Source organism: Cavia porcellus, unplaced genomic scaffold (genome assembly GCF_034190915.1).
Source record: "Cavia porcellus strain 051 isolate PalLab524CR breed Dunkin Hartley unplaced genomic scaffold, mCavPor4.1 scaffold_24, whole genome shotgun sequence".
In the NCBI taxonomy this organism is placed as follows: Eukaryota; Metazoa; Chordata; class Mammalia; order Rodentia; family Caviidae; genus Cavia; species Cavia porcellus.
This window is the reverse complement of record NW_026947507.1, coordinates 54496662-54521817: the sequence shown is the minus strand read 5'-3', so window position 1 is coordinate 54521817 and position 25156 is coordinate 54496662. Positions and strand designations below refer to the sequence as shown.

Genomic DNA, 25156 nt, shown 5'->3' with positions numbered 1-25156 from the left:
GACAGTGCAGCCCTGGAGGAGAGCTGCAGGGAAGGAGGGTGCAAACCGCTGGAGAGGACGCAAGAAGCAAGCGGGAGCAGATGAGGAGGAGACGGATGACAGCCATGAGGCAGGGACAGGGGAAAAACGTCCTCAGCGCTTCAGGATAGGAAGAGCAAACTTACGGAAAACATTATAAGTAGACTATGTTAAAGTTTAGAACTAAAACAGAAAGAAGCAAAGTTCCACGAAATGAATGCAATCACATGTACTGCAAACGCAGGCTAATGAGAAACAAAATTTAATATAAAATTAAATGTAAAACTAAGGTACATGAAGAGGCATGTGAAGAGAAAGGAGAAGGCGGGAAAGGGGAAGGGAGAAAAGGGGGAGTGGATATAAACCTGTGCGTCACCAGCGAACAGCGGTGACTAAAACCCACAATCACATACACTTAATTACCATAAGGCAACTCGTGAAAATGCGCAAAGGATAAGGAGTTGATTTCTGGAGAGAGAAATCAGAGCAGTCAACAAACACATAAAATTAATAAATCCCTAGGAATCCGTGAAATACAAAAGTAAGAAAGTGCAAACGTTGGGCCTCGAATTGGCGGGAGTGTGAGCGCCTGGTTGCGGAGGGAAGGTGGCTGCTCCCCTGGGCTGTGCGAGGAGGTGCTGTGTCCCCTGCAGTGACCCCACACCCACTGCTCAGGGGCACCCCAGATGAGTGCTGGCCTGGGCCTGGGAGGCTGGAGCTCAAAGAGAGGCCCGAGCTGCCTGTGGTAGAGATGACCAGCGACTGAGGGCTGTGCCGGACAGAAGCGAGCTCTGGTGGTCAGTCCTGAGCGCAGCCCAGGGCAAGTGTGTGTGCATAGTTGTTCACAAATTTGTGTTTTAGGGTTCCCGTGCCATGCTGTGGACTGCCAGCAACCTCTGCACGGTGCTCAAGGCTGGAGATTCCTTTGCAAGCTTTCCTTTCCCCACAACCCCTGCCCCTGCCTTAATAGCTGGCTCCCCGAGACCCAGGCAGGTGGGCTCTCCTGAAATGCAAGGGCCCCCGGCAGCCTGGGCTGGGTAACCCTCATGCTCTCAGGTTGTATTTGTGCAGGGTAAGGTGGGCAGCCAGCCCATCCTACAGTGCCCCGTGAGGTCCTCAGAGCTCCTTCCTTCAGCCATCGTCATCTGTCCGGTCAACCGCAAGCCAGGCCACAGACTTTCAATCTCGCCCTTCACAGGATTCTCAGTGGCAAGGCTCTGCTCCTCACAAACGTGAAAGAGACCAGGGAAGCAGGGAGAGAGGGGAGGGCGCGGAAATTAAAGGAAAGCAAAGACATTCCAACTGCTTTTCAGAGGCGGGAAGACCCCGAATGATGGCAATGTAGAGAACTTCTGGCATCTCCACCGAAACTGGGACCTCAGCATCTGGACGTCCAGGCTTCCTTAGAGCTCTTTCACAGTCTCCACGCTTCCTTCAAATAACTGCTCACACAGCCTCCGAATCATGTCTCCGAAATGCTTAACCCCACAAAAACCACTATTAAGGATTAATGGGCACTAACATAATGATATACCGCATTCTCCAGATATATGTTGACCACCTGAAGGGCCAGGTAAAATAGACACGATCCACTCCTGGCACTTTCAGAGTCCTTCCCCGCTTCGCAGGCTTCAGTCACCGTGGCCACTGAGCCGGGAGATACCTCCGGGCAACAGAGCCTTAGGACCTGACCAGGCCATCCGAGGTTCCCAGCTCACCTGCTGACCCTTATGACGCCGGTCTGCAAATTCCCTTCAATCCACCCCTTCCCTATTTCATGGTGTAATTACTGGGGAAGGTTAGATCACCCTGAGCGTAAAGAGTGTGTATTCTTTTTACCAACCAATCCATTTATTTCAGAAATATTTATAGAGCATTGCAATGTGCCAGGTAAACATTAACCTGCTGAGTTACAAAATGTTACTTGCTTTCTGCCTTACTGTGTTTAAGCATTCCCTGCTCTTGCAACCCAGATTTGCTTCTGCTCCTTCTCTTGGTCTTTCTTTGCTTTGTCAGCACACACGCACACACCCACGCGCGCACACACACACAATTGCACACCGCCTACAGTGGAGACAGGAGTATGGGGTATGAGGTCAGGCTAGTTAGGGTCATGTGGGTTTCAACGAACAGCCTCTTTGATCCTTGAATTAGAGGACCAAGATTTTAATAAGCAGTTCATAAAAATAAACTTTTCTGGGAAATACACTTTTAGGAAATTTTTCCATTTACCTTTATTGATTTAAACACCCAACATTACATAAGCTCTTTGAAAAATATTATTTTTTCCATTGTTGAGAAATTCCTTATTTAAAAATCTTTGCAGCAATTCTGAGTACAAAGTAACATTAAAAATTGTGCAATGAGAGAATTATTGGTTTAATTATATTTTGTCTTCAAAAGGACACGAAAATATGAAAAATACAATTCATTTTATTATAAATGTATGACATTTGAAAAATAACAACTCCAGAACCTAGAGTTTTAATCTGATTATCTCTGTTCTTTCCCCTGTCTTTAACTTTTTATTCCTTTTCTTTTTGGAGACAAAACTTCCTGGTTGTTTTGCATTTTTCCTTCTTACATATCAACAAAGGATGAGAACGGTATATTTTGCTCTTGTTAAAATGGTAGTTTAGCGATTTTTTAAAAGCCCTGTTCCTGCCAACCTACTGAGATGACCCTTAACCCTCCTATTTATCAGGAAGACTATTGCAATTGCCTCTTCCTTTGTCTGTCTGCATCAGACTGTAATCGCCTCCTGCATTTTGCTCCCAGGTGTGCCTGCTTTGCGCCACAGCCAGGTCTCCTCCCCTGCAAGTCGGACCCTTTACCTTTGCACAGCTGTAAACCCTAAATGGCTCCTCTGAAGTCCATTGCTCCTGCGCTTTTCAGTTAGTCCCAGATTCCTACTTGGAGCATTTCCCACTGGCTTATACAAAAATAGTGAAAATGGGTCAAGATTTGCTTGTCAACCAGAACAAAGATACTCAGTGAGTTTCTACCCAGACGAAGCCCTTCGCTCTGAACTTTTATGCATCTTCTTGTCTCAAGGATTCTGACGTGAGACTTGCACTGACAAGGAATCTGAGACTTGGTCACTGTGGAAACTGGCATCTTGCATCTGATCGTGAAGCTGATGACTTCGAAACCAGCACAGGCTTCACCTGACCCCCAAATCTATGTTCTTCCCTAAATATTTCATTAAGTAGTGCCTGAGAACTGTCTACCTCATATTTATCTGGAGTGTGCGACAGAAATACAGGGGACCGATCCTTTCCCAGGCTGTCTGAATTTGTGTTTATGAAGAAAAGGACCATAAATACACATTGTTAATGAGTCTCTCACATTACGGTTTGATCCACCAAAGTTTGAGAATTGCTAAACTGCAAAGCCCATATTTCATGATTTTTCCATTTCTCAATCACTAAGCACAGTATTTCACTAATAGATACTAAATGCTGATGATTTTTAAAAACTGTTTAATGAGCTGAACTTAGCTAAGTCTACCATAAGACAAATCATTTGCTGTCAAGAGAGAACCCTTGAATATTCAGAAAAAGGACCTGCAAAAACATCAGAATATATTAGTATTCCGACTCTACAGTGGGGCACTCAGAGTGCTGGCACTGTGCCAAGCTGGGGAGTACCACACTCATTCATTACACACCACAGTAAGCCCACTGCACAACGACACGCCTCACCAGGAGATTCACTGGGAGACCAATGTTAGAATGCTGAAAGATTGCCTATTATAAATGCTATAAACTTCAGAATGTATTTTTTTTTTTTTTTGGTCTTTTTCGTTTTTATCGGTACCAGGGATCGAACTCACGACTGGCTGCTTGCAAGGCAGGCGCTTATGCCGCTGAGCTAAATCCCCAGCCCCCAGAATGTATTTAATAACCAAATTAATTCAGTAGCTGGATACAAAGTTAGCACTCAAACATCAATAGCATTCTTGTATGCAAATAACAAACTCACTGAGAGAGAAATTAGGGAAACCACATCTGTCACAATAGCATCTAAAAAAGTGAAATACTTAGGCATCAATCTACCAAAACTAAAAGATCACTACATTGAAAACTATAATACTCTCAAAAAGGATATCAAAGAGAGTATCAGAAGATGGAAAGATAAACTTTGCTCTTGAGTAAGAAGAACCAATATAGTGAAAATGACCATAGTCCCAAAATTGTTACAGATTTAATGCAATCTGGATTAAAATACCAATAGCATATCTCACAGAATTAAAGAACACAATCCTAAAATTTATTGAGAGCCCAAAATAGTAGGTCCCTGGCTTGAAATTATGCTAAAAGGTTTTGTGACAAAAACAATATGGTATGGCAAAAAAAAAAAAAAAACATGTGAGGATCATGGCCAGATAGGAAGATGCAAAAGCAACTCCAAACACATTCAGGCACCTTAATTCAACACAGAAGCTAAACATCTTCACTGGAAGAAAGAACCTCTTTAACAAATGGTGCTGGAAAAACTGACTTTCCACATGCCAAAGATTAAAACTAGATGTATGTCTCTCTCTCTATTATCATCCGAGTTTACAAGGAAAACAATTTAATACAAGACACACAATTTATAGAATTACTTTATAATAGTCACCTAAAGAGTTAAATACAAAAAGTGCGAGAAATTTGTCCACACTCTGAAGACTCCAAAGAATCCAGCTGAGGGCCTAGGTCCCATGGCAACATCTCACATGAGTCCAGCTGGAGACCTAGAGCCCATGAAAATGCCCCCACAAGTCCAACTAGAGGACTAGAGTCCCCAAGAGTGGCTCATGAAGTCTGTTTCACAGATCTGTGCTGGGAAGGACCAAAGATCAGTGATGGAAGCCAGAAAGTCTATGCCAGTGAGGTGAAGGACTTGTGCTAGTAGGCTGAGGGTTCTGCACTGGAGCCAGGAAGTGACATTCAAAGTAAGAACAAGAGATCCCCATTCTCAGCAACAATGAGATCCCGAGCTTGGACTCGAGCTCCTCTGATGGTGAGCACAGCTGAGTTCATATCAGGAAGCCAGCATGACAAGCTCCTCCAGGAGAACCATCAGCACTACCTCTTCCCCTCCAGTTCTCCTGTATATGTTGGCAACAATACCCAGCTGGGCATTCCACATGGATGCAGTTCAGCTGGTATTACAAGTTGTCCACCAGTTGTTAATCCATCACCCCTGCACTAAACTAATATTGAGATGAATCAAAGATCTAAATATTAAAACATACACCAAACCTGCTGGAAGAAAATAGGTAGAACTCTCAAAAACACAAGTATAGGCAAAGACCTCACGAGCAAAGCCTCAATCACAAGGGAAATATTACAAAAAATCAAGAACTAGGCTCTCATTAAATAGCTTTTGCACAGGGCTGGGGATGTAGCTTAATGGCACAGTGTCTGCCTGGAAAGTGTGAAGCCCTGAGTTTGATTCCTGATGCTGGAAAAAAAAAAAGCTTTGGCACAGCAAAAAAATCACCAACACAGTGAGGAGACAACCCACAGGATGGGAAAAATTTTTCCTAGCTGTTCCTCAAAGGACTACTATACCCCTCCAAACTTAAAGACCCAATCCAAAAATGGGCATCTGAAATGAATAGGTACTCTTCAAATGAAGAAATACAAATGGCAAATAAATGTATTTTTAAAAATGTTCAGCATCATTGGTCATTCAAGAAATGCAAATTAAAACCATGCTGAGATTCCATCTCACCCCATAAAAAATGGTTATTATCAAGAAATCAACCAATAGGGGCTGGGGATTCAGCTCAGTGGCACAAGCCTCTGCCTTGCAAGCAGGAGGTCATGAGCTCCATCCCTAGTACCCATAAAAAAAAAAAAATCAACCAATAACAAATGCTAGTGGGGTTGTGTGGAAAAAGGAACCTCCATGGACTTCCAGGAGAACATGTTGGATAGATAACAGCAGCTATGGAGGCTCTCTGAGTTAGCCAGCTTAAATCCAGGAATGGTGCGGTAGGAGGAGTCCTAAGCAAGGGGAGATATACACTGCCGACCCAGGAACAAACTAAGCTGAGAGAAACCAACTGGAAATGCAATCCCGGTGCTATAACTGGAACAGATAAAATCTCAGTGCTGAAGCTGGAACCCTTGCCTCTGGAAGCCATGATTTGAATTTCCTGCTGCTCCCAGCTGCATCTGAATCAGCACAGCAGGGAGAGAGACGCAAAACCTCTGAGAGCGGGAATCGGTGAATGGAGTCAAGAGCGGAACCAGCGGGGAGCCCTGCATCGACCTGCGGTGAGTGAGAGGAATGGGCACCCTTCCATAGACTAGGAGGCTCCAACAGAGGACATTCTGCGACCGGGCAGACTAGCCGGAACAGGATGCTGCATTGACTTTAGTCGCCTATTCCTCGCTCAAGCGGGATAGGTGAGGAGCGCTTGGCCTGAGTGACGCCACAGACTAAGACCCAGTAGGCTAGCCTAAACCCGGTCCCAGTGCCTGGCAGTGAAGCCTTCAGTAGGTTGACTGACCTGGAGGGGCAGGCCCAGCAGAGGCTGCTCTGTGTCTCCCTAGTACACTGCAACAAACTGTAAGCAACAAAGAAAGAAACTGGGCCTCCTATATATGCTTGTATGGAAGGAACAAAAAGTATGGGAAGAGGAAGCAACAAGAAAGGGTCCTCGGCCCCCAATCCTGAGAAAACTGATCCAGGAAAGGTAAATGCAAAGTAGAATGAGGACAGAAAACATGCAATATCAGACATGGCACCAATAAACATAAAGCAATAACTCCAGAGCCTCATAGTTCAAAAGGGAAGTATTTAACAACCTAAAGCAAGATATAAGTAGAATAGTTAGAGAAATGCTAAGTACCACCCTAGAAAAAACAGATGGTGAAATGGAAGAACAGAAAAAAAGGGGAGAATTGTTTGATGGAGAAAATAGACAAAACATAAAATACATGAAGCAGGTTCAAAGAGATTACCAGGAAACTAAAAACTCTATTGAAAGCTGGCATAACAGGTTGAAAGAAACTAAGGATAGATTATCTGAACTGGAGGGCAGATTTGTAATGTGGGAGCATGAAATGAAAAACTTCTTAAAAATAACAAGAAAACAAACAGCAATAATACAAAGGCTTGAAGATGATAAGAGGATCTATAACTTAAGAATTAAGAATGTAAAAGAAGTAGGGACACAAACAAATGAACTAAAAGGCTATTCACAGAAATAATCCAGGAGAATTTCCCTAATTCTCTTACCTTTTAGCAAAAGGTAAAGAGAATTTCCCTAATTCCCTTACCTTTTAGCAAAAGGTAAAGATACTCAGACGTATGATGCATACAGGACCCCAGCCAACTACAACCCAAACAGAGCTACACCCAGGCATATAATAATCAAAATTCCAGAAATCCAATATAAGAACAGAATATCAAAAGCTATCAGAGACAAGAAACAGATCACTTACAAGGGAACACCCATCAGAATTACAGCAGACTTCTCGGCACAAACCATCAAATTACAAAAAGCGTGGGGGGAAATAATTCAAGCTTTGAAAGATAATAACCTCCAACCAAGATTGATATATCCTGCACAACTGTCCCTAGAAATTGATGGAAAAACAAGGTGCTTCCAGGATAAAGAGGAACTAGGGGAATTTGCAACCACCAATTCAACTCTACAGAGAATACTGCAGGATATTCTAAAAAAAGAAAAATACCAAGATTCCAGAAACAGTGGCAGAGAGGCCACAATGAATGGAGCAGAAAGTGAAATGAAGAAGACAAACTGACAACTAATGACAGAAAAAGAGCTCAACAGAAATGAGGCAGAGAAGGCTGGATGATAGGAACAGCTATTTTGGAGAAAACAAGACATCATAATAGCTAGTGCTGATTCAATATCATCTTGTTTTGAAATCCCATCAAGCTTTTGTTCTTTTGTCTCCATCGGTCTTAACATGTTGTATCTTATTGGATTTTATTATATGTGATAGTATAAAGAAAAACTTTTATAGACAAGGAGATTATACAGAAACCATTGTTCATTTTCTGTTAGTTGGTTCTAAATACCCTGTAATACTGTGATTCCTTTGAATGGTTTTACATTGTCTTGATATGTTTGATGCTACAGTATACAAAGTTATACTCAAAGATTTCAAGGAAAGAGACACTATGGTAACTACTTTTATGTCGGGATATGATATCTTGTGGTGAAACACTATTTTGCTTAAATGGTTATGTTTTGACCTGCGCTGTTTTGTTGTTATGTCCTCTTTTATCTCAATCTCCTTTTTTATATTATTTACTTTTTGTATTTTTATCTTTTTAAGGGGAAAATTTTAAAAAATAACAGGATATATTATAGTAACCCACTTTGATTTCCTATTAACTTGATTTGAAACCATGTATTGCTCTCACCTTCTTGTTTTGACTGATTTTCCTCTGATCTGTTTTGCTTGATACTACCAAGTTTGAGAGTATAGGCAACAACTGTGAAGACAATAAGATTCATTATGATGCCCATTCTGGTTTGACTATTACCTTCTTTTGAAGTCCTGCAATGTCTCCAATGTTTTGGTTTTATTGGTTTTGTTCTTTACTGTTTTGTTCAATTTTATTATAACTGATGATATAGGCAATACTTTTTAAGATAGCAGGAGGCATTATGGTAACCAGTGTTGATCACCTTGTATTCTGTTTTTACATTATGTACTATGTCCATCCTTTTGATTCAACTGACTCTGTTCTGTTATGTCACATTTGGTTTTATTCCCTTCAAAAAAAGTAATAAGAATTGTGGGAGTAATAAAACCCCAAATGTGTAACTGTCATTGTACAAAAGAGAGGAAACAAAAGTGCTCTAAAGGATATAACTGCATGTATATTTAAGTGTATAAGATAGATAACCATATTACTGAGTTTTGTTGGCTCACTGAACAGAACTGTTTGCAATCTCACTGTTTGAATGTCCACTTTATATGCTTTAATTTTGTAACTTGAACAACTATGTCTAAGATGACAATATGTAATCTATTAACTAGTGATTTCCTACTGTTTCTTTTTTCTGAAATCCTGTATAACTTGTACCCTTTTTCTGTTTTTTTTTCTTTTTCTCCTTAAATAAAATTAAAAAAAAAAAAAAAAAAAAGGAACCTCCACGGTTGGTGGGAGTGTGGGCTGATGTGGAGATTCCCCAAAAACTAAAACTAAAGATTCCAATTGTGCTTCTTGATATCTTCCCTAAAGAATTAAAAGCAGGTCTGCCAGGGAGAACTAATAAGGAAGAAATGCAGCCCCGCCCCGCACAGGAAGAGCTCCCGCTGGCCCAGGAGAAGCAGCAGGGAAGCCCCTCCCCACCTCCCCACCTCCCCCTGCCAAGGTGAGCAGACAGACCTAAAGCGTACTAAGATGATAATAACTGAAACAGGGAAGCAGCCTGACGTTTATGTTGATTAACTTTGCAGGCCTGGGCCAGTGGTCTGGGCAACTATTTAGAGGACAATAACATGCAGTACCGTAATGACTGTGGATTTCCTACTGTCACTATTTTGTTTTGTTTCATTTTATTGTTCTGTTTTACTCCCTTTAAAATAAAAAAGAATTAAAAACATTATATCACAGAGATATATGCATACCCATGTTTATAGCAGCATAGTTTATAGTAACAAAATCTTGGAATCAGTCCATCAACTGATAAATGGATAAAGCGGAGTGCTTTGTTTAATACAGTGGAGGATGACTCAGCCATAAACAAGGATAAACTTGAGGGCATTTCAGGCAATCTGAGGCACCCTAAGGCCACACTCTTATGTGAAATCAACTGGACACACATATGTGAATTCCATCTTGTTTCACTGATATGAGAAACCAAGGAGTAAATAAGGACCAAATGGATAACAGATATTGTGAAATAGGAAGAAAATGTTCACATGGGGAGAGGAAGGAGAAAAGGGGGAGAGGGAAAGGAAAGGAAAAGGAAATAAACAGGAAAAAAGGGAAACGGGAAACAAAGCTTTTGTAAATAACAACGAGGAGGGGTTGGAGGGAGGATAGGGAAACAGAGAAAGAGGAATCAAGATCCGTCGTGCACAGGTACAAATTCCCTGTGATGAGTGTGATCATTATGTCTGCCCAAGATGTGCAAATACACTTAATTAAGTTTTGAAAACTCATTCAAGATGTCCTGTTCTTGTTAATGAAAATGTTTGCTTAAAACTAACTCCTGGCATTTCATGCTAGTACCACCCACCCCATCTGCAATCTCAGTATGATTTTTTAAAAAGTTCACCATGAATCATTATCCAAAACAGCCATCTGCTAGCGACATGATTAATTACATGTGTAAGTAAAATCACAGCTAACCAACAACAGCCTTTGGCGTGAAGTAGTGGGAGAAGCAATGGTCTTAAAAGGTAAAGGTAAGGAAAAGAAGTCTTTCTTATCGGAGGCAAGGACGGGAGGATGTTTACTTGGAGGCTTCTGCAGGCCATGCAGCTGTTTCTCCTTAACCTTCTCCGGATGGGAAATAGGGAGCACTGAGCTGAGTTTCAAGGTAATGGTAAAATTCCTGATAGATTATTAGGCATGCTAGAAAAATCAAGCTAAATTAACCTTAAAAATTCCAGCTCTGGTTCTCATTCAGGATCTCGCCTGGTGTGTTTTGTGAAGGGTAAGAATTTGGAAGATGTGTGTGTGTATGTGTGTGTGCAAATGTGCACACAGATACACACAGTGTTTTTTTTTTTCTAGTGCCTTTCTTTCTGATTTAGGACAAACATGTAAGAGAGTCAAGAGAGATAAAGGGGAACCATACGCGAGATAGTGACCTCTGGAAGAATGCAATCTGGAATAAACTGCCCCTCACCCCTCCTTTATGAAATCCCCACATCTGGTCCTCGGGTTAGAGCTCTACCATAGACAGCGGACGGTAATCAGCATCCTCTGACATTTTTCTGTGCCCCTTACATTTCCACTCATCCTTGCCTGTATGTGCTGGGACAGCAAGCTCTCCTTCTTTTGCCCTTTTCAGGAGTATGATGTGTAAAGCCTCGTAATCATTAATGTAAGTCTCCTGTAAACTATCATCCAACTTGGATGGGCATCGTCTTCCCTTTAACCTAACCTAACTGACTACAGTAATCACATAATTTACTAAACTACTGTTAGAGGTTGTATTCATCCATTTTCACAGACTTTTCACACTCAGAGTCCTCTAAGAGCTTGTGTGAATATTTCCCCTCAGCTTCCTTCCCTTCTCTGCTGGCTCATTCTGTCTGCTTTTCTCTACTACTTCTTAACAAAGGGCTGGGTTTAGGGTTAAGATTTAAGGTTAGAGATTAGGGTTGGGGTCCCTGTTGGACTCTACTGTCTGCATTAGGTTAGGATTAGGGTTAGGGTCAGAGCCGGGCTCAGGGTCAGAGTCATAGTTAGAGTCCCTGTTGGACTCTGCTGACTACATCTTTCTCTTTAGCTGCAACTTTCTACCTGAAAACCTGGGAATAAACCATAAAAGAGCTTCTGTGAAACAGTTAGAATAGAAGAAATAAAAAATAAGTAGACAAGGAACAGAACACTGGACTTTTGCCTCTCTGATTGTAGTGAGACCCTGGGTTAGATTCCTGTTAGTTCCCTGTGTAGGAATTCTCGTGATTTGAGAAAAGTTGGTGAGACAAGGTTCATTAGCCCTAAATTTACCTAGTGTAGCTCCTCTGCCTTCAAGACTAAGGACCCCAAGGTAAGTTTTCAGCATTTACAGGACTTTGTATTGCCAGATTTTAAGCAGACCACTCCCCCACTGCAGAGTTGTGATTGGAAAATCAAATCTGTCACTACCCTGGCTTCCCGGAAGGGCAGAGACTTGGCAAGGTCACCTCCAAGCAGTCATCTCACTGGGACTCAACTGTTGCTCAAACTTGAAGGATCCTTCCAGAACTCTGGAAACCAGAATGAGAAAATGAGCCAACAAGCCCCAGTGCTCCCCCCCCCCACCTAGTTCATAAAGCCGGCCTCTGGTTTCTGTGAGGGGGCCAGTCTGAACCCCTGTCACAGAAAGCCCTGTCACTCGATCATTTCGTGTCTGTGTTGTTATTGCTGTTGCTGGCATGATGGTTGTTGTTCTTGTAATGGTCTCATTTCTTTTTTTCTAGGCTTAAGTACCACACAAATGGCCTGTATCTCATTAGACCCAATAAAGTTTGTCTTGCAAGTAATAAAAGGCTCCTTTTGACAGATATGTTTGGCAATCATAGATTTAGTTAAGTGTTTAATGTTAGGATCAGTATATGATCATTTTAATGCCTTGAATACTTGAAATTTCTCTGGGAGGGATCGTGATGAGTCCTGGAATGTGCAGTTCTCTGGCTGCAGTTCTTTTGCTCGCAACTTCCTGGAAATACCCTCATGAGAGAACAGCCACATAAAAATGATGCTACGAAGGACAATTAGGAGAAACGGCATTTTTAATGTCATGGAGCCCACGGCAGGCTTTTCATTCATCCCACATTTCATTTGGACTCTGGTCTTTGTTCCTATCATCAGCATCATTCCTAAAACACGCTCACTATGTAAACTAAAAGTTCAAATCAGTCCTCGCTGAACTACGGAGTTCGTTAGGAATTTGTGTTATATACAAATTAGAAAAGTAGCTAATCATGTTTGACATTAAAGTAATGCAAAACAAGAGTCTAAAAAGAAAGTAATAAACTGTTAGGAAAGAGAATATTGCTTAAGGGTAGACATTAAATTTATCCAGAATAATGCACGCCAGGTAGGAAGGAAGGAATGTTAATTGTAGTCTTTTCCCAGGACAGTGCAGGCTAATCAATCTTCTGTGTTTATCAAAAATAGCATTTTAGGAGTTGTCTTAGACACTGGCTTTTGGTACCACAGGCTTGCTTTTATTCTTTTTATGAAAAAAAAAATATATATATATATTCCTGAGACATACATGTATCTTCTCTTTCTTTGTACATTTAACTATGGTCCTACAGGTGTAATCTTTTCTGAATAAGTCAGTAACTAAGAAAATGAAGGACTTTAAATTCTTCGGCTTCTTCCTGGTGATTTCAGAGTTAACTCTTTCAGTTTGAAGTTCTTGCACTGGAAGTTCTAAACCAAATCTTCCTTCAGTCAACTTTCCTACATCTCTCCAGGCACATAAGAAAGGCTTCGTCACTCAGCTCTGTCTGCTGCCCACGTTTGGATCCAGGTCACACTTCAGCAGGAGACTGTGGGGTACTGCTTGGATCCGGAGGGCTCCCTGGTGGCTCAAGCATCAGGCTTTGTTCCCAGCCTGGCCCGCAGGGAGGTGGTGTGCAGCGCACGTCCTCTGAACACATGGGCCCAGCCTTTTAGGAGGCTGTGGGGTCTTGGGCTCTTCCTTTCTCTTTCACTTCCCAGCCATGAGGCAAATGGGGTGCCTGTCATGTGCCCCACCACACACACACTGCTGCCAGCTCAACACAGACCAAAAGCAAGGGGACAGCCAGCCACGGGCTGCAACTTCCATAACCCGGAGTCAAAAGTGCTTCTTTCAGGAATTTGTCACAGGGCAGAAGGCTGAGCAACAAGGATCACGGTCCAAGAATCAGTGGCCACAAGGGGACAACCAGTGGATGCAACGGCTGCTTGGAGCTTGTTTCTGGGAAAGTGCTACGGAAGAAAGAGAGAGATGAGGGAAAAGCAGAAAGGAGAGCAGAAGGAAACGTGCAAAATTATAACACAATTGTCTCAAGTTAGTTGAGTATTTCTGTTATCTATGCTGTAATCCCTTGAAGGAGCAACTATTTTTTATATCTATTCTTTTGTACACCTATATTTTTTTTAGTGATAGGTACCTACTAGGCAAATAATATTTGTTACATAAATAAGTAATATCAATTTTTCATTATCATTTTATTAATATCACCTTTTGTTTTGAAAATGTCTATTAAGTACTCTATACTACAATATTTATAACTTGTATACAGTTGAGAAAAATAAAAGTAGCAAATACTGGAGAAGATAAGAATCAACTGTAGTATGTGGAAGAAAGTAAAACAAAACAACCACTTTAAAAACAGTATGCCATTACAGTGACAATGGTATTTTTGGTAGGCATTATATAACTATGCTTTAGAATTTACATCTGTGTTTGCATATATTCTTATGGACCAAGTAGCATACTTTTTGAGAAAGTTAAAATATGATTTTTGATTTTTATTTCTTTTGTGTTAGTATGTATTTATAGTATATAATGCTTGCATATAATTATAAAGCAAAAATATTCCGCAATGATAGCCTAAAAATAATTCCTCTTAGGGAAAAAAAAAAACCACTCACCTATATGGACATGGTTTGTGTGTCCTACCCCAGAGAGGTGGCAACATTAATAACAGCTCATAATATCACAAGACAGAGAAAGACAATGAGTGTGCTGGATTCATTTCTTGTTTTTGGATCATTAACTTTTTTCCTCATCAAAGTACTCTGAACAATAGACTTAGTTTTCCAACATATGAGACAAATTAAACAGAATATCTTTTTTCTCATTGTCATGCCCAGAACAATCTCTTTGTTTAACTAGGATTCTGACACTCCCTCAGACTTACCCAGGACTTGAAGGAGGGGGTGTAGCTGAGGAAAATCCCAAGCTAAGCATTCTGTGTAGTCTTTCTATGTATTTTTGCAGCAAGTTTGTTACAAGGAAACTTTGCAAAATTTTATTCTGTATGTCCTCTGATTGTGACATGGAACTTTTTCTCTTTGAATCGATATGAATATCATCAGAAACTATTGGCCTAGAGAAGAGACTTTCGTCACCAAACTGTCATATCCTCTGGTTTTCACCCTCCTGGAACGTCTAGCACAGGACCATAACACCTGCTACACTGTCTCCGAGTGCACCTGTCTTCCTTAGGAAGTGATTAAAGAAGCAACATTCCATTACCGTATCCCGTGAAATCTAGAGCTGTCATTCAGTACCAGCACACACTGTTAATGGCAATGACTTCCATATCTATGAATTTACAGTGCTAGAAATGTAATTTTTTGTCTTCACATGCTTAGGGATGTACTTTAAATTTTTTTCTTTCTCATAAGTAAAGGATGATTGGATGAAGAAGCAAACTTTTTTTTTTTCTTGGTACTGGGGATCGAATTCACAACTTTGCGCTTGCCAGGCAGGCGCTTACACCACTGAGCTAAATCTCCCACCCTGAAGCAAACAGTTTTCCAGCAATACAGATCTATTGTAATCACTAACAGTTAAAGGAAGTCCTGAGAAATTTCTGCTTCATTAAATTATACTTCAATAAATTCTAATTCATTAAATTCTTTCCTTATTCACTATACAAAAAAAATCCATGAGTACTGCAGAGAAATTTAGCAATTAGGAGTTAACTAGAAATTTCTAAATTCCATGCAGTCTTGCTTCTTCTCATTCCTTGTGCGTCACCTCTTCATTTTCTTTTATTTGATCTCATTCAAGTGGACAAAAGCAAGGTAAAGAGATGCTAATGCTATATAAAGCTAACAAATCAACAAATAGTTCCAGAATAATACAGTGAAGTTGAAAACAAAAGTCTGATGTTCATCTCCTGGGCTGCTTGAGAATCCAAAAGGTTTTTTTCGAGGAATTCCATCATGTTTCTTTTTGTTTTTGGTGCTAGGATTGAACTCATTACCTTGTGCTTGCCAGGCAGGCACTTATGCCACTGAGCTAAATGCCCAGTCAGGAATTCCATCAGGAATACTTCTTTCCCATGAATATTCTTGGTTACTTTTCTCTTGCTGCTGGGACAAAATATTCAACACCCAAAATGAAGGAAGGAAAGGTTTATTTAGCTCACTGTTTGTGAAGGTTTCAGTCAATGGTCAGCTGTCTCCAAGGCAAGTGGCATGGCACAGGGGCAACACTGCAAGGCAGCAGCCAGAGCAAAAGCCCGAGAACGACCTCTTCTTTCTTATATTGTAATCAGACTACCTCCAACCCAAGGTGGGTGTAGCACTCATACCACCTCTGTGCCCTCTCCTAAACAAGCTGAGGATGTTCACAAAGTAAGGATCCTGGATTCCTACTGGGTCTTGGTTAAATTTCTAAACTTCTCAAGTTGACACAGTGTATCAACCATAACACTGGGAACCTTTAACCAATGTTCGTTTAGCCTCTTAATGCATCTCCACTGGGAGACCCATTCCATCATTGGCCCTAGCCTTCACCATACTGCTTTGTGGCTTCCTTATATTCACTGTCAGCCTATTAGCACAATGAACCTGTCCTTGTGTCCCCCTAAAGATTTAAAAATAATGTTCATTTAAAATAAACCCTTAGAGAAATACAAATCAAAACAACACTGGTGATTCCATTTCACCCCAGAGAGAATGGCTGTTATAAAGAAGTCAAGCAATAACAAATGCTGGAGGGGCTGTGGCAGAAAAGGACCCTTCCCCACTGTGGGGGGAACGTAGACTGGCACAACCACTGTGAAAATCAGTGCGGAGATTCCTCACAAAACTAAGACTAGAGGTTCTATTTGACCCAGTCATTTCCCTCTGGGGTACATCCTGGAAGAATTAAAAGCATCATACCACAGCGATGTATGCACATGTATGTTTACAGTGACACAGTTTGTAATAACTAAGTCTTGGAAACGCCCAAAGGCCCATCAGCCAATGAATGGATAAATAAGACGTGATTTTTTAATATAATGTAGTACTACTTAGTCATAAAGAAGGATAAGGTTGAGACATTTCTAGCCAAACGGTTGCACCTTGAGACCATGCTTGTAAGTGAAGTAAATTGGACACACATGTTTAAATACCCACATTGTTTCTCTGGTGTAAGAAATCAAAAATGTAAATAAGGACAAAACTGTAAATAGATATTGTGAAATAGGAAGACAATATTCAAATGGGGAGGGGAATTAGGAAGGGGGAGGGTGAAAAGAAGGTTGAGAAAAGAAAAAAGATAAGGAAAAATGGAAATGAAACTTTTGTAAATAAAAAGGGGACAAGGGATTGAAGAGAGAGTAGGAAAATGAGAAAAAATCAAGTTATATACAGGTACAATGCACTATAATGAATGTTATCATTATGTATACCTAAAATATACTTATAAACTTAACTAACAAAAATAAAACAAAATAGCAGGGCATGGTGGCACCCGCCTATAATCCCAGCCTGGTCTACCTAGGGGGGTCAGGCCAACCTGTCTCAAATACGAAAAAGTAAATAACCCCTGGGTCACATCCAGATGAGATTGTTCACCCTGTTTTATCAATGGATTTGCAAATCATAACACGTGCATCTCCAAATATACCGAATGTTTTACTCTACATGTGTTGTATGCGTATCTTCTTGATTAACCATATTAGCAATTCATTCACAAAGGAGCAGAAAGTTTATTATGACAAGGAATCTATAATGAAGCCTTGTGGCGATGCAGTTCTCCAAAGTTCTTATAGATATTCACAAATTTTTGCTATTACTCCATCCCATAATTTAGTCAGAATTGAGACACTGCTGCCCTGTCTGTGGTTTCCAAGTTCCTTCTTCTCATCCTCTGAAAGTTTCACAACTGATTTCAGTTTTCTGATGCTTTTCACCTACCATCCTTCCCTCTGCCTCCCAAACTAACAGACAACAGTGATTCTGTCCACGGGAGCAGGAGCTCACCCAAGCCAAGTGTAGACCCGTGCTCACCGTGCAAGTGGATGGGGTGGTGAGAAGGACACCGCGGGGTCTTGCAAAAAAAGCTGAGATTTTCAGATTTCTTTTGGGCCCCGTATAATTCCTTCAAATGGAAACTTAGTGGCTGGCCCAAAGGGAAGCCGATGTGACTGGTGATCTCTGGCTGAAGGAAGGAAACAAAGCTTCCTTCACATGTACGGTATCTACGGGACTCACCTGGGGGCCTGCTGCACTGCACAGCCCATGTGGTGGGTCAGTAACTGATGATCAACTTCAACACTAGCTGAACTGGATCAGCGTGGTGCTGAGCGTGGAGGGCCCATCTGAGGGCTGTTGCAAGCATAAAAAGGAGACCTGGAGAGGAAGAGTAGTGTTGTGGGTACTCTTAGGTGGTGTGTTGTTTGGAGTTCTTGGTTCTCCTGGCGGAGTTTGTCATGTTGGCTCCCCTGATATGAACTTGTCTGTTCTCATCATTGGAAGAGCTCGGAACCTCACTGTCACTGGGGATAGCAATGGCACTTTTCAGAGGGGCCCGGGTCCTGATTTTGAGCATCACTTCTTGGCTCCCAACACGGAACCCTCAGCCTACTGGCACAGATGCTTCCACCCGCTGGCACAGACTTTCTGGCTTCCACCACTGACCTTAGAGTCTTCCCAGAGCAGATCCATGGTATAGACTAGCATGAGTCATTGTCATGGGCTCTAGGTTTTCAGTTGAACTTATACAGGTTGTTGTCATGGGATCCAGGCCCTCAGCTGAATTTTCTAGGCCTTTGTGTGGTGGACAGATTTCCTGCACTCTCTTTGTATGTGACTCCTTGGATGGCCATTATAGATAACATTATGAATTCTGTGTCCTGTACTTTCTTGTTCTCCTTGCAACCCCTGAGTACAACCTTCAGTGAGTACCCGCAGGGTTCATTCTGCCTTTCCAATAAGCTCCAGGTGATGCCCGTGCTCTGAATTGTGGATCACACACTCCGCAGCAGCACCCTGGGCCCCCTCACAGTACTCCGTGGTTCAGAAAGCCAGTTGACCATGAAACGAGATTATCCTGAGTTTTCCAGGGATGCTCAGTGTAATCACGAGGATTCATGAACATGGAAGGGAGGATCAGCCATGGCCGTGCAACTCAAAGAACGCATACAGAGTTCAAAGACAACTGCTCCCGCAGAGCAGTAGGGACCAGTGTCAAATATATACAGTGTTTCCAAGCCAGAAAAACCCACTGGAGACCTCTGCTGTCTGTTCTAGATCCTTAACCAAGAAATGCGGTCCTGCTGGTGCTTTGATTTGGGCTCAGTGAGACTCCAGTCAGACTTCCACCCTGCAGACTGAAAGATAATAGATCTGTGTTGTTTGAAACCAACAAATGCAAGGTCCTTCATGACAGCAGCAAGAGAAAACACTTACGTGCTCCCGACCACGTTTTCACAGTAACTCAGGAGCCAACAGGAATGGTCTCTGTCACAGCTCTGTCCTCGAGTGACGGATGATATCTGAGTGGAGCTTCTGCATTCTCCAATCCCTACTTCAATTCCAAGCTATGGAAACAGGTAAACAGCACAAAAGATCTCATTTACCTGTAAGTCAGAGAGCTGTGCTCACAACAAGATCATCTACCGCACCAAGCCAGTAGATGTTCATTTCTCAAAAACACTCCAAACTGCCTTCTTGGTTTTAGAACAAGATTTACTACTCAGACTAACTGCCTAGGGTCTGACTTTAGGTATGACATTTTATTGTTTTTTAGTGTTCAAAATGTGTCAGCATTACTGCTTCAAAAAAATAATTGAAAACCTATAAAATAATTTTTGCTAAAATTGTCCTCCTTGTGGTATTTAAAAAGAGCTTTGCCACAGTCACCACAGAGTAAGTTTAACTGTCAGCATAATAACTTTTCCATAAATTCTCAGTCAGTTAGAATTTTGGTTGGAAGGAACCACTAGGAGACCAAAATGGAAAACATCAGGCTTAGACCTCTTATAAGAACAGACTTTTACCCTCAGCAGGCGGTGGGGATGTGTGTGTGGGGGGGGGGGTCATAAAATTAAAGCCCCTTGGGACTCTGTGTCTCAACGCAATGGAAGCTTCACCGTGCAACAGCTCAACAAAAGAAATTACCATTTGATGGCAAAATTTTTGTGTGACATCACAGAATTGCAAAGGAATATTCGAATGCATTACAGACCCACGGAGGAGTTGCATCTATTCAGATGTACTGGCTCCTGCTTTAGCGTCACCGGGCTGTGTGGCAGGAAGTCTGTGAGGATGGGTTAGTTCTCAGCGTGAGACGTGTGACAGCAGGAGGGGTGCGTGGTCTCTTCTCCTCCCCTGCGGGCGGTGGAGGCTGTGGGCAGGACCTAGAGAAGGGCTGGGGGGGGGGGGGGCGCTTGCTGGGAGAGGGAATCAGGGAAGGCGCCGGATAGCAAAATAGGGTGCCCTGAGGATCCGGATGCTTCTCGTGTAGGGCTCCATGTTGCAAAGGACAGAAATCAGCCCTGATTTGAGGGAAAGGGGAATCCACGAGAGGCTGCAGAGCGGTTCGCCACTCTGGGTTGGAGAATAGAAGACGGAACAAAGGCAAGAAACCAAGATGCAGTCTCAGGAGGAAGCCAGACCAGCGGTCACTGCAGCTGTCCCTGTGGGTTGCCTGCGAGGGCACTCTGCGCTTCTGTTGATAGCAGCCGTGGGAAGAAGCTCCAGTCCACCCCAATGCTTGCTGCGCTGCCAAAGGATCGCTGTATTCCATCTTTACACACGGTCTGGAGGGGAAAATATTCCAGACTTGTTGCAGAGCCAGACCTGCTGAATGCTAGCGCAAGTGGCAGAGCTAAGACCTTGCATTTCGAACTGGTGCCCGAATTCCGAAGCCCAGTTCTGATTACAGAGCGCTATAAGGCGGGCCAGTAAACTTCACCTTACCCAGTTTTGCTTTATTCTTCTTACTCTTTGGTGTTAAAATGAACTCCATCAAAACTTCAACAACAATAATTAAAATTGCAGTTGAAAGTTTTTACTTCTACAACTGGGAACTTTTCTAGGGTGGGTGAGGCCCTGGGCTTACTTTTTGTAGAATAGGTATTCACGTAACTATTTGACTTTAAAATATATTACAAAATTCATGAGTCCCTGCAAAAATGACTTACTGATGAAGCATTAGAATAATGGGTAGAAAAGGAGCTTTTTATCCAGTCAAATTATATGAAGACTCTTCTGCAACCAGATATCTCTTCCCGTTCAGATCTACGGACCATCTTTTGCGTGCTTTATGATAAATAAGTGAACTTCATGCCTCCCCATATGGGCCGGTGTTATGACCACAATGACATGACTTCTCAGAGTCCACTATATTGAAGTGACACGCCCTTCTTACCTCAAGAGTTCCCTAACATCATTTACTATACACGTTACTTCGTTGTGATGGTTGCTGAATTGGCCCTCACACTGCCTGTGAATATTGGCTCCTAAGGAATCTCTCAGGAGTTGCTGATTTTCTTCTTAAACAATGACAGTGACCACAAATGCTCCATACAACCACAATGACCACAGGCCTGCCTTCCTCATACGACCTCATGGAGGAGGACGGTCAAAACCAGGCGCAGCCCTAGAACGGAATGTTTTGGCGTACACAAATCATGCATCCTCTAACCCCATGTGGCTTACAACCAACCCAAGGGAGGACGTGAGAGGCTCACAGGCCTGAGCAGCAAGGGTCTTAGATGGAGCTGAGAAGCCTGGAGAGGGGCTGGAGAGACGCCTCCCTGTCTGCGCACCGCTGTGGGGACACTGGGTGAGGGCCGCCTGCCCACCCTTCTCCTGGTCTCCGGAGGTGCTGGATGTGACCCACTGTTGGCTTTTGTTTTCCTGTTGTTGACTGTCTGTGTGATTATCGCTGACTCAATAAGTCCCTAAGGGGATTGTATGTGCCAGAAGTCCCAGAAGTCATGAACCATCTCTAACCACATCTTCTCTGATCTTAGTCAATCTGAGAACACTGCGTTACTGTCTTCACCAGCTCTGAGTCCACAGTGTAAATATCCTGCTCTTTTGCTGCACTGCATTTAAAATTCAGCAACCAGCTAACAGCGTACAGCGGTCAGTGTTCTGGAAGTGTCTGCATGGTATTGTCTTGAAAACAAACTAGGCTCAAACAAACAACTGCACCAAATATAAGAATCAAGCAACACAATCTGTGAGGTATTTGCTGAGCAATCTCGCCTGTGGCTAAGCAAATAGAAATGCCAGCTGACATCTGTTTCCAGCTATCGTCTTAGATATAAACGGAGAGTTTGACCTTGTATTTTTGTGCTGCTATTGACTGTGATCAAAGCAATGTATGACAAATTTTGTAGGAGGCCACTGGAGGAATTAATGTGTTTTAGAGACTAACAATATCAAATCATGGAGGGGCGGACATTTGATTTAAAGTAGAGCTAGCAATGTTGAAAGCTGTTTACTTTGTTATTGCTACAGAGAAAACAATACGTTCTGTGCAGTACCCTAAACTGTGCTGCTTCCTGATAGTCTATATTGCATTTATTAATTGAACAATATACTTAATATTTTATCATTTACCATTCTGAATCTATCTCAGTCTTTTTAAAATACATGATCTATATTTTTCCTAAATAACATACTTTTATTTAGCCAAGTATTATCCCTAATTTAATAATAAAAACACACCAAAAAAATCAGGATTCACTTAACAAAAATTTGGACAGCAAAAATTTTTATTCTGTTAAGAGAAGAAGGGTGGGAAGCAGCTCAGGCTGAAAGGGGTTCTGCAGCTGATTAACTGACTATTTACACAGCATTACACAGACAGCCGAAGCACATGCAGAAATAATCACAAGTATTCACAGCAGAAATTCCTTCAATTTTTCATGCAGGTCAAGTTCTTCATCCCTGAGAAAGAGTTTGCATAGAGAAGTGTCCTAAATTCTCCTAGCAAGCATTTCCTAACAGCTCCAAGTAATACATCTTGTCCTTGTACGTGAGAAAGTATTTAGTAAAACCAGATGGCCAACTCTCTTCCTGTCCCAAGGCACTATAAACTGGGAAGAACAAATTTAAGGTCAAAAAAGTTACAGATTCTAATGACATGAGCAGACCCTTTAAAACTCTAGTTCCCCCTTAATTAGATTATTTCATTTATTCTCTACCCAATTCTTAAGTGACATCTGAAGAATAGTATTATAACACATATTGGGCTCAAATCTCCTTTTCTGTCTTTGTGAAGGTCTCTACAAGACCTATATTATCATTGGAAACACTGAAAAAGCAATAGGGAAATAAATTTAGACTCTCAGCTTGTCCTTATTATTAGATCTTGTGAATGGCATCCCTAACATTCATCTCAGAGAAGCCCAAAAATAAAGGCATATTCCAGGCTAGTGATTCCCAACCACGTCAGCTAGAGAGCTGTCACTATGATCTGCATGTCTAATAAGTGCTCAGATGACACCGATGCTACTGGACTACAGGGCGGTTTAATAACAAGTTTCCAGGGCCAAGGTTCAGAATTCTAGTGCTGCTCTCTCTCCCAGCTTCTCCTATGATTTGTTCCCAGTTGTATTTGCTTTCTTGTGGCCTGTCTTTCATGACCCTGAGCCTACCTCCGCTTCCCCTCACCACTGAAGCCTCCCTGGGGTTTGTAGCTTTGTCTCTGTCTACACCCTCTGTTTCGCATCCCATGTAAAGATTCCCTTTCTAGTTTTCGACTTCCACACTCCTTCCCTTCAGTTGATGGCACTGCCACAGCTCTTTGTAAATGAAGCAGTGTCTAGATACTAAGCCTGTGAAGAAAATGTCAACGTAAAAGTATACTGTAAGTTACCGAAAGCAAATATAGTGTGAGATAGCAACAGCGCTATCTAAAATTCTATTTAGACAGACCAAGTAATTCAACCTAAAAAATCTGTTAGGAATGCAGAATAACATGTAAGGGTTAAATGACCAGCCAGTCCTCAGAGAAGAGTCACTAATCTCAGCAGACTAAGTGAGAGCAAGTCCGGGGCTTAAGGGGAGAAAAGGTTAGCAAAGGACCCAAAGGAAAGCCATAAGCACACCCACAAGGAGAGGCAAAGTGTGAACGCGAAGTTCCCGGATGTCAAGCTCAAAAACTTAGTTCTGTTTGTAGGTGGCAGAAGGCTCTAGGTTCTAGGGGCGAGAGAGATGACTGAGTTGATTCTGCTTCCAACTTCACTCCAACTGTTCCAATTTATACCGCTTTCCACTCCCCACCGTTAAACCGCCTTTGCCATACAGAGTGACCTCGTTTGAAAGATAAACTGCCTGGTCTTTCAAAACCCAATGGAACCGGTTTCTTATCAGGGGCATGGAGTGCATTTATAGTCTCCAGCCATCTGGATCATAATAGAAGGACCAGGGTGCTGCTAGGAGAGTCTCAGCATGGCTGTGTGGGTTAAGATTTACCACGCTTACACACGATCTTCATAGATTTACAAAAAGAGATGACTTAGCGTAAAGAGTGAAGCGGGCTCCTCACAGAAGCGAGCTGCTTAGCACAGCAACACGAGTGGAAAGCAAGCTAATGGCAGGCGCACTTTGCCAAGGAGCGGATCTTCCCTCTCATTTTTCATTTACAGCTTATAAAATCACATCTGTATTCTCCGTTGTCTTACATACTTTTAGATCCAGAGGGAGGAAAAAGAAACATAACAAGCATCTATCCTCTATTTTAGTGGACATATCAAATTTCTAGCTTATATTCCCAAGCTCAGATTCAGATAAAAACATCCATGTTCCCTAGAATACTTTTTAATAATAAAGCGATCATCAACAGAACAATGACCACCGTGCGTTTCATGCTGGGTGGGCTTAGACGGAGCCCAAGTTCAGTGACACACCACAGAGTAATCCTCATTAAGAACCACAACTGAAACAGAAAATTGGTTTGAGTTACATATGTAAAGATTAATCTGACTTGTTCCTTCTCTAGATCCAACTTTAGGTGATCTATGTATTCCTGCTTGTTTATCTCTCCTGTCAGTTCCTAATCCAGGAGTAATTAGGGTTCCTCATTGCCTGAACTGGAAGTAGGTAAGGATTGAGTGGATCAATACACCTTTCCTTAGCTACTAAAGTTTTCTTGGCACTATCTCCTTAAATTTGTCCCACACTTGTCCCTCCTCAGGAGCTTGGACAAAGCCAGCTCCACCTCTGAGCACTCTGCTCTGCTTGCTCTGGGCCTGTTTGATGCCCCTGGAGCTCTTCTGAGGTCCCCAACTTTCACGCTCAAGGGCGCTTTTGCTACTGTTTTGGTCTTAGTTTCTCACATCATTTCAAGCCAAACCTTTTGTGCTTTGATATGCTTCTGGGCCCCTCGTCAGCTGGAAGTCTGATGAGCTTTGCATTTAACCTATATCATAATGCAAAAGTGGGGAAAAAAATCTGGAATGCAATACCTTTACAGATGACAAGACTCAGCACAGATACATAATGAACTCGCTGGGGTACTAGATCAAAT

At 42.1% G+C, this 25156-nt stretch overlaps 1 long non-coding RNA gene across 1 annotated transcript in view; it reads right to left on the bottom strand.

The window, feature by feature from the left end:
• Positions 1-12437: 12437 nt before the first annotated feature.
• The window catches only part of LOC106025705 (uncharacterized), a 37442-nt gene continuing 24723 nt past the window's right edge, over positions 12438-25156 (bottom strand). The window contains exon 3 of the long non-coding RNA XR_010042746.1: positions 12438-13647. This is a non-coding gene — a long non-coding RNA (uncharacterized LOC106025705). The remainder of the gene's footprint in view (positions 13648-25156) is intronic.